Source organism: Amblyomma mixtum, chromosome 9, assembly GCF_055824585.1.
Source record: "Amblyomma mixtum isolate Tamu chromosome 9, ASM5582458v1, whole genome shotgun sequence".
NCBI lineage: Eukaryota > Metazoa > Arthropoda > Arachnida > Ixodida > Ixodidae > Amblyomma > Amblyomma mixtum.
In genome coordinates, this window is record NC_143020.1 from 99,463,979 (window position 1) to 99,477,468 (window position 13,490).

Genomic DNA, 13,490 nt, shown 5'->3' on the forward strand with positions numbered 1-13,490 from the left:
TACTTATTTAGAGCTACATTTTCACTTTCGCTAAAGACTGCCACTGAAACAGCATCTCGTTCACCGCGAAGTTTACTGGGATGCAACGTTAAAATTGCGCCTTATAACTCCGCCTCAAGCAAACACTGTTCTTGAATGCAAGCATTTCGCACGCCTTTTCCACGCATACTTTCGAGTTCTGTTCTTTTACAGCAGTGTCACCTGACCTATAATTCCCACTTTTTTTTCCCTGCGGGCTTTCACGAGCAGAGGGAAATAGCCGCTCTCCTTTTCTAGAGTCAGCAGAACACCCGGGAACACAACAGACCCTCATGGCTTGATCTCCGACTGATGCATCATGGCTCACTTCAAACGAAGAAGCATGGCCCAATGAGCGAACTTGCGCATACTTCCGCATCGGCTTTGCATGTTTCTAGCGTTCCCCGCTGCCTTTCCTCTCCCGATTGGAGACGCATCATTGTGTAGCAGCCTCAGTGCACATCGAACCTTCTGTGCACCCCGCTGTCAGAAGTCGCGTGTTTTAACCAGACCGCTAGCACGTGCGCCCATGACGTAGGCCGTAAAAAGCTGCAATCGTCCTGCAGTTGATTGCGGCAAGGAGAGGCGAGGATTAAAACTTGCCAGGCCACATCCTAATCTGCCAAGGACATGACGGCAAAGACGTTTCCCAGTAAGGCGCTCATACCATTTAGCGCCCTCTTACTGGTAAGCGAGTATGTGAGCTTTCGCCAAGCATTTTGTTCAATTTATTTAGCTTTATGCCACGAAGACATTCCAGCCCCATCCCCCCCCCCCCCCCCCCTTCACCCCACCGCTCGCTACTTCTTTGCGTCAGCTCACTTCGAATATCCTGGTGGCATACCTACATTCTGTACGTTAGTAAGCAAAGACGCGACTACGTGACGCCAACGAAAGGAGCCTTTTTTTTTTTTCTCCACTACAACGAAAAAAGGCTCCCTTCGTGAATGTCACGCCGCCACATCAGTAAAATATGTCGCACGTGTTTCTGGGCAGGCATTTCCTAGAGTTCACGAGTTTTTTTTTCTGTTTTTTTTCCGCTCTCGATGACAGCTGCAGGGTTCAGAGTTGGTCTGTCCTGTTGACTCGTCCGTGTCTTTCTGCGCGCTTTACGTCAAATGTGGTTTTCCAGCTAGCCCAGACCATTCCTTAATGAGAGCTCTATTGCCTTGCCTGACTACTACTGAGTGAGGCTACCAACCAGCGTCTTTCGGAAACTGGAGGAGATGGTTCCGCGGAAGCGAGGAAGCCGGCCCGCGTAGCTCTGACTCCCCTTTTTTTAGTTTACCTTGGCAGGGATAATTGCAATCAAACGAAGTGGTTATCAGAGGCTGCTTTTGTGAGGTTACTTTGGGAATCGGTCGCTTGTAATATTTTTTTTCTGAAGTCTTGAAAAGAAGAAATAAATGCGTCAGTTAAATATCTCCTCGGATAAGACAACTTATAGCAAACTACGAATGAGCAAAACGTCGTATCATCAATCTACATGCAATCAACATCGTTTAGAAAAAAACTCAACCGCCTGCATGACTCTTTTGAGGAACAAGCAGTTGAGAAAGTATGACCAATAGGTTTCAGACATGTCACAGCTGTACACCTCAAAGCAGTGCGGCGACCGACAGTTTGAAAGAGAAATTTGCCATTACTGCCTGGAATTCTCCACATATATGGTGCAGTAATAAGACGAAGGGATCCCAAAGGATAATAAAGAAGAGGGTGTTAACTATCCAGTTATATTTGGCAGGTCATCCTTCGCGCTGCTGGCATACCCGAGAAAATTAGGGCCCTGTGAACAGTATTTACGCACGAACAACAAATGCAGCATCATTCAACTGAATTCGGCGACCATGACAGTATAAGTTACAACTACGAAAGAACACCATATAACCGCTGTCCTTTTTGAGTGCAGGCATGATGGTGCCAGAACATAGCATTCCGTCATTACTTTTCGGTTGCCGTGTGGTTAGAGCGACTGCACCATGCATAATATACACACTCAAAAGTGCCAGAATATTATTGCTACGAGCGAAACAACTATGTACTACATATTTCCAGTTCAGTCGCATCATTCCAGTCGCCACGCAGCCGCATACAAATACGCCACACGCAGAGCGCACTGAACGGGACCGGCACGTGGGACCCAACATCACGCTGCGAGGGGGAAACGGCGGCGGGGGGTGGTACAAAGGGTGTCCTCACCCTCAAAGCGGAACGCGCGGACATCAAGGCACCGAAGTAGAGATAACAACGGTCATGTAGATAAATATGCGGTGGCAGTTAGCAATAAGCGATTGGAATATTTGTGACTCAGAAACAGAGAGGTGACATAAGGCTGGAGGTTTAAGAAAACGTATTGAAAGAAAAGGGCGAATTTTAGCAATGTACACAGAGTTAAACAATAATAAAGAAAAAAGCTGAGCATGGCGGCAACAGCTAGCCGCTCCGTTTCGAAGGGGACGCTCGTACCTTCGATTCATACAACCGCCCAGCCACCGGCCTTCAGGCATGGGATTCGATCCGCACCTCCGTCCGGCACACGTGAGGGGGAAAGGGGGGGGGGGGGGGGTACTAAACTGCTAGGAACCAGCGCTAAACCCTTTAGCCTCCGGCTCGCCACTGCGCACATTCCACCACGTGCAGACGGCTTGTCACTGTCTCTGAACGCTGTTGCTGGTTCCCTCGAACGGGAGTGTCTTGACGCCTCGTCCTCTGCTGATAGGCCGTACCCGCGGGGGAACGTTCACCCCTGACGCTCTTCAGTTGTCCCAAGCCTGGTTCGAGGAAGACGCTCATACGCGGTCCTCAAGGGACCTTGCGGCATGCGTCGAGCGTAACAAGGGGCCTCTAAGAATTGAAGCAAACAAGAGCTCCACACACTGGTTTGTCGTCAAAGTAGCCTTCATTAACACTTCTTTTTGGGCAAGTTGGTTCATATTTGAAAACTTTAAAAGGGCGCAAACACACACGACCACAAAGTACAAGAGACGAGACACAAGCGCCGTGTCTCGTCTCTTGTACTTTGTGGTCGTGTGTGTTTGCGCCTTTTTAAGTTTTCAAAGTAGCCTTGTTTACATAAACCCAAATCTATATGACTGCCTGTTTAGGTGAACTCGATACTGGCAAGTCGACTTTCGAGGCGCGCCCGCACGAGTAGTAAACCGGCGCCAGCTTCTGTTCTCCCCTGCAGAAGACGCTTTCACCGAGCGTGAAAGAGGATTCAGTGCAATCTGCGGAGGGGGCTTCGAGTCTAACCACCCTCTCCAGTCGAAGCCGGGTTTCAGGCTGGCAGCCTACACTACCCGACTTTTGTCGGGTTTTTCTTTTATTTTCAACAGGTGCGCTTGCGAAAGTCTCTTCCTGAAACATTTTTTAGTGTACTTCTTGAGAGTTTACAAACTCTAAAGCGCGACTGAGGAAGTAGGGAGCGGCTCACACCATCGTCAACAAGTGACAAGAGGCGCCCGCCGGCAACACCGTGACGTTGTGTGACGTAGACACTCCGGAGAGGAGGACGGGAACACGCCTTAAGCCAACACCCTGATGATGATGATGATGATGTAGCCTTCCCTTTGTAACGGGTGGGCGCCTACCAAAGGTGCCCCGGCTGGATATACACACACACAAAAACACCACTATCAAACGCGAAGCGGCAAACACACGCAAATACCGACGAAACAGTACTGTTCTAGTGTCGCACCAGCGTCCACCACTCTGTCAATCGGCGCTTCGTCGCTGCAACCGCCGCCCGGTTTGCCACATCCGCCGTGCAGCCCTCGTTCGCAGAACGGAAACCCAACGCCTGCGGTAGCGTAGCGCCCTCGTGCGGTGGCGTTGGCAGCTTCTCGCAGAGTAGGACGATGTGCTCCGTTGTTTCGTCGTGCTCTCCGCAGGCTCTGCACTGGGTGCATTCGACCGTATTGTCGAAGCGCTTGCGATACACAAGCGTTGGCATGGCGCCCGCGCGTGCCTCAAACAACAGGCGGCTGCCTACACTGTTGTCGTAGAAGCTCTCGACGCAGATGTCCTGCTTGGCTGCCCGGTACACTTCCAGCGTCGACTTCCCCTCCATGGCAGTCCTCCACGCCTCTCGCTCCTGCGCACGCACTTGGGCATCAACTGCTTTGGCCCATTTCCTCGCGCTGTCGGCTTGTACTTCATTTCTGAAGAAGCCGAACTTGCGACGAAGGTGTTGGAGCCGTTTCACCCATGTGGTCCGCAGGCAGTTTTGACTTACATAGTCAAAGACTCTGCGCGCCCACCTGTTTTTGTGCATCAGGCGCAGCCTGCCGTCGTAGGCTATTTTGCTTCTTGCCTCGCGAGCCTCGAAGGTAGACCAACCGAGGTCTCCCTGCACAGCCTCATTAGCCACCCGCCCATGGCACCCCGACGCCAGGCGTCCCACCGCTCGTTGACCACGCTCAAGCCATTCTCTTGTGGGCGATGTCACGCAGATAACTGCGTTCGCAAATGACAATGCGGGCACATGCACTGCTTTCCACAGCTCGCGGACCATAACAAACCGATTGCAGCCCCATAGGCACCGCCTTCGCAGTATGTTTCCCGCTCGCTGCGAAGCTTGCTTCAAGTGCTCCTCATGTCTTAATGCATATGCTGGCTGCGTGCTGAACCTAATGCCGAGGTAACGGTATTCTGTTGCCATCTCGAGGACGTCCCCGTTAGGTAAGTGGACCGGCTGCTCGGCGTCCAGCGGCGCTGAAAAACACAGCACCGCCGACTTCTTTGAGCTGAAGCTCAGGCCAAGTGGTGCCATGGTTTCAGCGCATATGTTGATGAGGGCCTGGAGCTCCGCATTTGTCTCTGCCATTAATACCACATCATCGGCGAAGACTAGGCCTGGCAATATCCATCGGTCCTTTACACCACCGCTGATGTAGCTTAGGGTGAACCCCAACTGCGCATCCAACAGCTTGCACTCCACCCCTGCAGCGTACAACATATACAAAAGAGGGGACAACGGGCAGCCCTGCCTCAACCCCTTCTGTACGACCACTGGCTCCGAGCTGACGCCGCACACTGTGGCCACCACTGTGCAGCGTGCATAGAGGCGACGAAGCACGTCGATCCAGGCGGAGGGCATTTCCAATGACTCTAAGCGTTGCATTAGAGGCTCATGCGGTACGCTGTCATACGCCTTCGCGACGTCCATAAAACAGCAGGTCAGCCCACGAGCTTCCCTTCTTGCAACCTCAATACACTGGGTGAGGACAAAAATATTATCTTCCAGCCGCCGGTCTCGACGAAAACCATTTTGGAGCTCCGTCAGATGCCCATTTTGCTCCGCCCAGCCACTCATCCACACTTTTAACACCTGCGTAAATACTCTGTACATTACGCTTGTCACTGTCAGAGGCCGGTAGTCCCGCAGAAGGCCGCTGTCCCCACCTCTCTTGGGAATCAGTGTCACTCGTGCACGAAGCCAGTCTGCTGGTATCGGTTCACCTTCCAGTATGCCACCGAAGATATTTGCCATTTGGTATCTTGACTGTGCTCCGAGACACTTGACGAGGCCAGCGGGGATGCCATCCAAACCGCAGGCTGTACGCGCGCTGATTTTGCCAATGGCTCTGTCGATCGCTCCACTCGAAACCGACCACTGTCTGTCGTCCGGAGGTCGTGCGGGTGTTTCCACGCCTTCGAAGACGTACGGCATGCCGTCAGTTGCGTACAGTTGCCTCATGTGGTCTGTCAGTACGCGGTGGAGGTCGCCCGTCTTTCCCGTTGCTTCATCTCTGATCAGCGGGTCTGGTGTTCTGCCGTCCATAGACGCTACGTACGACCAAAATTTAGCTGCTGCATTTTTACCAGCAGACTTAATTTCTCCGAGCGTCTGCCGATCTGCCTCGGCAATCTTACGCTGCACCATGGCCTGCATTTCGTGCTTGCGTTCGAGGTAGGTGCCCCAGGCTGCAAGTGCCGCATCTGTGGTCAGCATCTTCAGAGCATAGCGGTGATGGCGGTTTGCAAGCCTTCGCGCTTTATAGGCAGCTTTCACCTCATCATCCCACCACTTTTTTCTGGACCGTCCTCCTCTTGAGCGAGCCACAGTCTCATGCCTTGCCATGATGCTACGCAGTACAGTCACGTACTGGTCGTATGTCGTGGACTCTTCGCGGGCCAGGCTTGCTTCGAATTCTTCGGCAACAGCCTCGTACGCCTTGATGGGCAGGGAGCGCCTGGGAGACCGCCTGCGATCCTGTGGTGTACTGCGCCTCGCGGAGGTTGTAAAGTCCAGTCGTATGCGGTTATGGTCGCTTCCAAGGCTGTAGCGGCCCTCTTCATCTATGTGCACGCGACACATGAGGGAAGCTAGGCGCCTGCTAACAAGAGCATAGTCTATGCAGGTGCGACTCCCCCGAGCACACCACGTGAACGCACCTTGGCAGTCCGCCCGCAGATTACTGACCTCCAGTGAAAGGTCCTGAGCCAGTGTCTGTAGGAGCTCACCATTGGGATCGGTGTACCCGTCCAGCTCTTGGATGTGCCCGTTGAAGTCACCGAACACAATCATTTCCTTGTCGAGAGCCCAACGGCCTGTATCTGCTTTGATGCACTGAATGATGCTCAAATTTGCTTGGTATTGGTCCGCTGCCCCGCCTAGGTACACGACACACACGGCGACCGGGGTACCAAGTATATGCCCGGACACCCATGTGTGATCAGTACAGGGCCCCTCCAGGTGTAACCATGTACTACTCCGGCGCCACAGGAAACCCACTCCACCACCCTTACGCGAACCAACACATCGGTTACTGCCAGCCCAACACCACAGTTGGCTGGTGGGCGGCTCTTCCAAATCGCGTAGGTGAGTTTCGGCCACTGCGTACAGCGTCACATCCTCCTCAAGCAATGTTCTGTACAGCTCCTCCCACCTGGCTAGCCTCCTGCCACCATGTAGGTTGAGAAAACCCACCACCACCTTTGCTTGCCTCCTTTTGTGCCGTTTCCTCTGAATCCTCGGCCTCGACACGTTATTCCGTGTCCGCATTCGTCGATGGCACCCGAGCCCCCCCGTCGACACATTAGACTGTTGCCGGGAGAGGTAGTCTACTGGCGCGTCGGGGGCCACTGTTGCATCAGGTGGTGTCGGACATACTCGCCCACAATGCCGAACAAGTTGGCCGCAGGTGTTGCAGTCCGAGTCGGAGGGAAGTCCTGGAAGCACTGCTGTGGTGGGGGCAGCTGGATCGACGGCATGGGAAGCTGAGCACGCTGGGCCAGTAGGCCTGAGTCCAGTGTCAGAGGCCGGATGACTTGTGCTGACGGCGTGGACCGGCAGAGGCATGTAGCAGAGGGCTCTGGAAGAACTGCTGTGGTGCGGATGACTGCACTGTCATCCCGAGCTGTTGTGGTAGCTGAGTCAGCAGGCCTGAGTTCGCTATCGGTGACTGGGGGAGGGCAGGTGCTGACGGCACTGGGGGTGGTGCTATCTAAAGAATCTTGAGCTCCTCCTCCCTACGTCAGCCAACCCGCGTTTCTGGACCAATTGGAGTGCACGAATCCCACCGTTTAAACCATCCCTCGCCTGATTGCTTCTCAGACCTCCGGAGAAATTCGGTGTGGGTGCCACGCGTCAGTAGCTTGGTCGCTTGCAGCTGAGAAGCACGTGCACCTTTGTGTTCAGTATGGCGGGTTTAGTTAAGCCTCGCAAGAATCCCAAGTCCAAGCAGGATCGTGCGGAGGCGTCCCTCGAAGGGCCGCTGAAGCACCCGCTGGAACATCGCTGGAGCCTGTGGTACTACAAGAACGAGAAAAGCCGCAGCTGGGAGGAAAACCTCGTGGAGATCTCCTCGTTCGACACGGTAGAGGACTTCTGGGCCCTCTACCACCACGTGGAACTGCCCGGCAATCTACGCTCCGGGTGCGACTACTCGATTTTCAAGTCCGGCGTCAAGCCCATGTGGGAAGACTCCCGCAACAAGCGAGGCGGTCGCTGGCTCATCAACCTGAACAAGAACCAAGGGCCACAGTGCCTCAACAACAGCTGGCTCGAAGTTCTGCTGTGCCTGATCGGGGAAGGCTTCGGCGAGTTCAGCAATGGTGTGTGCGGCGCTGTGGTCCAGGCCCGGACCAAGCTCGACAAGATCTCTTTATGGACCACCGACGCAAACGAAGCCGAAGGGAATATCCACATTGGAAAGACTGTGAAGGAAAGGCTGAACCTGCCCCCCCCCGGTACGCCCTCCGGTACCACAGCCATGCCGACACCCAAACTAAGTCCGGATCGACGGCGCGAGCTAGGTATGAAGTTTACTAAGTCAGGAGCAGTTGCGGAACGGGAAGCTGCTTTAAACGAAGCCACGCCGACATATGGCGACCTTCAAACTCAGAGTGACCTCACGCAGTGGGAATTTTTTGGACAGGTAAAGTGAACGGGCTGTTAAGAACGGTGACCGAGTTGTCCACGCTGACGCATGCAACGATCATCTCTCACTACCACCACGTTGCTCATTGCATGATTATTACTTTGATAGCAGTATTATTTGTAGAGACCGTTGTGCAATGCAAACGAGAGTGTGTTACAGTTAACACAAGGCGTATTTGGCTGCGATCTACATTGCCTTTTTTCTAGTTCTTTGTTGCTGAGATGAGTCACGCTATGATTGTGCGTTGAGGTGCCACTGTTTGTAGATAGCTCTTGTATATAAAACATCGCATCCATGTAATAAATACCATGTTGAAAAAGAAAAGCGGCGAGAGTCTAAATCTCTCGCGCAGTGGCCAACGAAACTGATCTGTTCGCGCCACCGCGGGTTCGAATCCTAGTCGCGGATATTCATTTTTAGCTCTTTATTTCACTTGGCACAAATATTGAAAGATCTTGGTGGGGGTTTATCCATGGCACCAGAGCTTTCGCACTAATCACTCTTGGTTTTTGCTTGAATGGGCTGTTGTCTGAATTGATGACGCGGTGAGTTGCAGGCCACAGACTTATTGCGGCCGGCTTTCCCAGTGGTGTTTGTTTCTTTCAACTCTGTTGCGAATTTACCGCGGCTCCCCCCCTCTCCCCTCCTGTTGTGTGAGGCATCACTTTCAACCTGCAGTCACTGGCTTTATCTGAACCAGTCGACGCCGCCTCGACCGGTTTTGGCGCGCTCCCTCCGCCATTGTGCTGGCCACCTTGCCTCGCGGGTACACGTGACCTGAAGCTGCGTTCGTTGCGGCTTTCGTCGAAGTGGAATGCCTGGATGTTGTCTTCCTGAGCGCTCCAAACATTCCAGAAAATGTTTGCAGGAAGTTTCTTTTTTACAAGATTCGCGAAAAGAAGACTTCCTGGGCAGCTGCGAGTCAAGCGTGAGGAGTGGCAACCGACCAACTTGTGTGTTTGCAGCGTAAGTGCCGCATGTAGGCTCGGTGCTATGTTCATTGAGATTTATCGATATTGCCTGTGGGCATGCAAATGTCGTCATGTAAATGTCACATGTCTTATCTACACTATTAGCCTCGCTCGGCGTAAAAAAAGGCTGCCCGAAAAAAATAGCAAAGTAATTTGGCGATTCCCTGCCGCATGCTTGTATGCTTCTGAGCTTGTACAGTACAATGTTTACGCTCGATAAAGTGGCAATTAATATGCTTCTGGCCCGCTGCTTTTTACATGCACGCGACATTTGGTAGCTTGCGCTGCCTATCATCCCGACGCATCTTCCTACTACGACGCATTAGTCAGTGAATTAGATAAAAAGGTTATATTGTTATGTGCAGTTTCAGACGATAATTCTCCTGATAGTTTGACATTTACTTTGGGGGGGACGAGTGGGATGATAAAAGCGTGTCATTGACGAAGGGATGCTATAAGATTAGAGATGAAATGGGGGAAGGGTGAATTTGGTGAGATAAAGGTATGCACACTAGACAGTTTAAAAGGGAAAAAGTTAACAAGGGGGACATCACATGTGCTAGGTGGCGTAAGCTGCCGACCGATACAAAGGGTACAGAAATTACCATGTATTCGTCCGTACTATGTTATTTTTCGCATGCCGTCTTGAATGTTCTCATTTCTGACTTCAAACGCAGAATGACCTTTCGCAACGGGAGTTTTTGAACAGAAATAAATTGAAGAGGCCGTCACGAACGGTGACCCAGATCTGTGCGTTCCATTTTTTTTGTATGCGTTACTGTTGAACACTGCCCTCAAATAAACTTTTTTTTATTTTTTATTATCACGGCCGCAGATCGGCTTCCCGAGTGACGTTTGTTTCTTTCAACTCCACTGCGAATTAGGGGCTCCGAAGACGGCAAACAAAACGTGATGTCATGGGCGCCATTTTGTTTTTGAGCGCATAGCGTCAGCAGTACAGTGCAGAGAGACTTGGTCGACCGTGGAGAGTATAACCAGCACACATACCGTACGTGAAAGGCGTGAGCGAGACGCTGGCCCGCATTCTCGGTACAGAAGGAGTGCTAACAACGCACAAACCGGCTGCCACCACAGAACGCCTTCTTCCCCGCCCGAAAGACTGTCACCCTGAAGAAAGGGCCCGAGGCGTTGTATACAAAAACCCCTGCTCGGTCTGCCCGGCCTCGTAGGTAGGGGAGACGAAGAACTTCGCGGAAGGAATGAGACATCTCAAAGCGGACGTCCGGCAAATGAACTGTCAACGCAGCGCTGTGGCCGAACACTGCGAGACACGCGACCACCGGATTGACTTTGACGGCGCTATTGTACTGGAAACCGAGACTAACCCGCGCAGGAGGCGGCTACTCGAGTCCAACAGACACGGAAGAATGTTAATCGCTCCCTGGGGACACTTCCTTCTTATATCCATTGTTTGCGGCCGCTGACCCGGAAGTCTTCCACATGATGGCTTAAGAAGCCAAGCTGCGCCTCGCCGGTAGTATGCTTGGTCATTTCCTGTCCTTTCTTGCTGTCGCTGTGCTCTATACTTCTCCTCACTATCCTTTTCATTTCTTCCGGCTGCAGTTGGGTTGCTTAAGATATTAGATAGCAATTGTTGCGGCCCGCAACACTTTTCCTTCACCTTTTTTATTATTTTTTTGAATAAACCACCATCACACCATGAAGAAGGAACCGAGCCGGTCCCGAAAATTCGTGTTTTTTCAATATTAACTTCGTTGGCGTCAGTAATCTTTCTCCTAAATTAGTTTTCCCAACCAGACCGACTTCTGTCAAATGTTTTCGTTTGATTCAAAGTGCAGTCTAGAGTCGACAAATCGGAGTGTCCCACCTTTTTGAAGTTCTGTAGTAAAAGTCAGTCCTAGTGCGCTTTCTTTCAAAATCTTCAATACGTCTATTAGTCTTTGGGTGATGTTCACCCAGTGGCTGAGACGTATTGAAGGTCTTCACTATTGAAGAGAGAAGGCGCGCACTTGAATGCAAGTTTAAAATTAACATGCAAAATGACTCGAAATACTTAGCAGAGTGGATGTAATTTCCTTTTGAAGCTCGAGGAAAACATGCATATGCCACCGCTCTCTTGACACGTCCGTCACCTTTCCAAATGGTCCGAAAGCAAGGCGCACATCTTCGTCTGGAACACTCTGAAGCAGCCAGTGCAGCCTTCATTCATCGTACGCCCTGGATAGCGGCGTCGATTACAAGGCACCGGGCACTTTGCACTTGCAGCTTACCGACGCTGAGTCTTCTTCAGCGTTTCGCAGTCTTTGAATGCCCCGTGGCCGCCGCGATCTGCTCCGGCGGCGGCGCGCGCCACGAAACATGATTCATGCGATACGCCCCTAGGGCGACCACTTCCGGCAACAGCGATAGGTGAGTGAGCGCGCGTCGAAAATCTTCCACCGGTATGGGCGGACCCTGAGAACACCGTGCAAAAATATGATGTTCACAACCAAAGGCCGGGTAGGCAGACTCAGCAATACACCCTAGTACTCGGATACTGACAACAAAGCAGAAGCAGAAGACCTGTTTCCGCGGCCGGGCATGGCCCCTGTAACCGCTCCAACGGAGCTCGTCATCGCACGTCCGTCACGCTCGGTGGCCGGAAGTCGAATCCTGCACTAGGCTGTCACCTTTTTTGCCTTCAACATTGCATTTATTAAATGTTGCGATATTGTATGAACATGAGCTATCTACAAACAGTGGCACATCAACACACAAGCAGGAGAAATGAGGCAATACAGAGCACATGGTGAATACATAACACGGCACATCTAAGCAATAAGGAACTCGAAAAGAGGCAATGAACAACACAGCACTAAGAGTGAGTACCACTCGGGCTCATACTCACACACGCCTCGTGTTAACTGCGACGCGCCCTCTCGCTGTGAGATGCAAATCGTGCGCTTCAACTAATACTTATATCAAACTAATAAACCTCCGAATTATAAACCGCCCGCCACTTTTCTTAGAACTTTGTTCAGCGGCCACGCACAGAAGAAAAAAAATGAAACACCCCCACTAATCTCGGTCACCGTTCCTAACGGCCCGCACACCTTATCTCAGTCCTCCCACTGCGAAAGTTCATCCTGCTTTTGAAGATCGTCATAGGTCGGCGTGACATCGTTTAAAGCCAGGTTCCCGTACTGCAACTGCTCCCATGTTAGTCAAACTTCATACCTAGCTTTCGCTGTGGATCCGTACTTGATTTGTGTGTCGGCATGACTATGCTAACGGATGGCGTACCGTGGGGGCAGGTGCTACCTTTCCTTCGCACTCTGTCCAATGTGTATTCGCTCCATCGAAGAAGCGAATAACTATCTCTGGGTAAGTGGACACCTGATTCGCGCTTTAGTGTACATGGCGGCGGTGTCCACCTGCAAAATATTTCATTCCTAGGAATGATAAACCTCCAGCCATTTTTCTTAGAACTTCGCTCAATGGAAACGCACACGAGAAAAAAAATTGAACACGCACACTGATCTCGGTCACCGTTCACTTTACCACGGTCCTAAAAAATCCCACTGCGAAAGTTCATTCCGCGTTTGAAGATCGTCATCCGTCGGCGTGGCTTCGTTGAAAGGTAGGCTGCCGTTCTGAAACTGCTCCTGAGTGAGTCAAACCTCGTACCTAGCTCTAGCAGTGGAACCGTGCTTGGTTTGGGTGTCGGCATGGCTGTGGTACCGGACGGCGTACCGTGGGGGCAGGTTCAGCCTTTCCTTCACAGTATTTCCAACGTGTATGTTCCCGTCGGCTTGGTTGACATCGGCAGTCCACAAACAAATCTTGTCGAGTTTTGTGCGGACCTGGACCACAGCCACGCACACGTCATCGCTGAATTCGTCGAAGCCTTCCCCGATCAGGCACAGCAGAACTTCGAGCCAGCTGTCGTTGAGGCACTGTGGCACTTGGTTCTTGCTCTGGTTGAAGAGCCAGAGACCGCCTGGCTTGTTGCCGGAGTCTTCCCACATGGGCTTGATGCCGGTCTTGAAAAGCGAGTAGTCGCACCCGGAGCGAAGATTGCCGGGCAGTTCCACGTGGTGGTAGAGGGCCCAGAAGTCCTCGACTGTGTCGAACGAGATTTTCCTCCCAGCTGCGG

The 13,490-nt window shown here is 52.1% G+C and overlaps 2 pseudogenes; one reads left to right on the top strand and one right to left on the bottom strand.

Annotated features, from left to right (window-relative positions):
* The first annotated feature begins 7,661 nt into the window (after positions 1–7,661).
* On the top strand, positions 7,662–8,293 carry LOC149330305 (eukaryotic translation initiation factor 4E-1A pseudogene; annotated as a pseudogene).
* Positions 8,294–12,968: 4,675 nt separating this feature from the next.
* On the bottom strand, positions 12,969–13,377 carry LOC149330306 (eukaryotic translation initiation factor 4E-1A pseudogene; annotated as a pseudogene).
* Between the last annotated feature and the right edge of the window lie 113 nt (positions 13,378–13,490).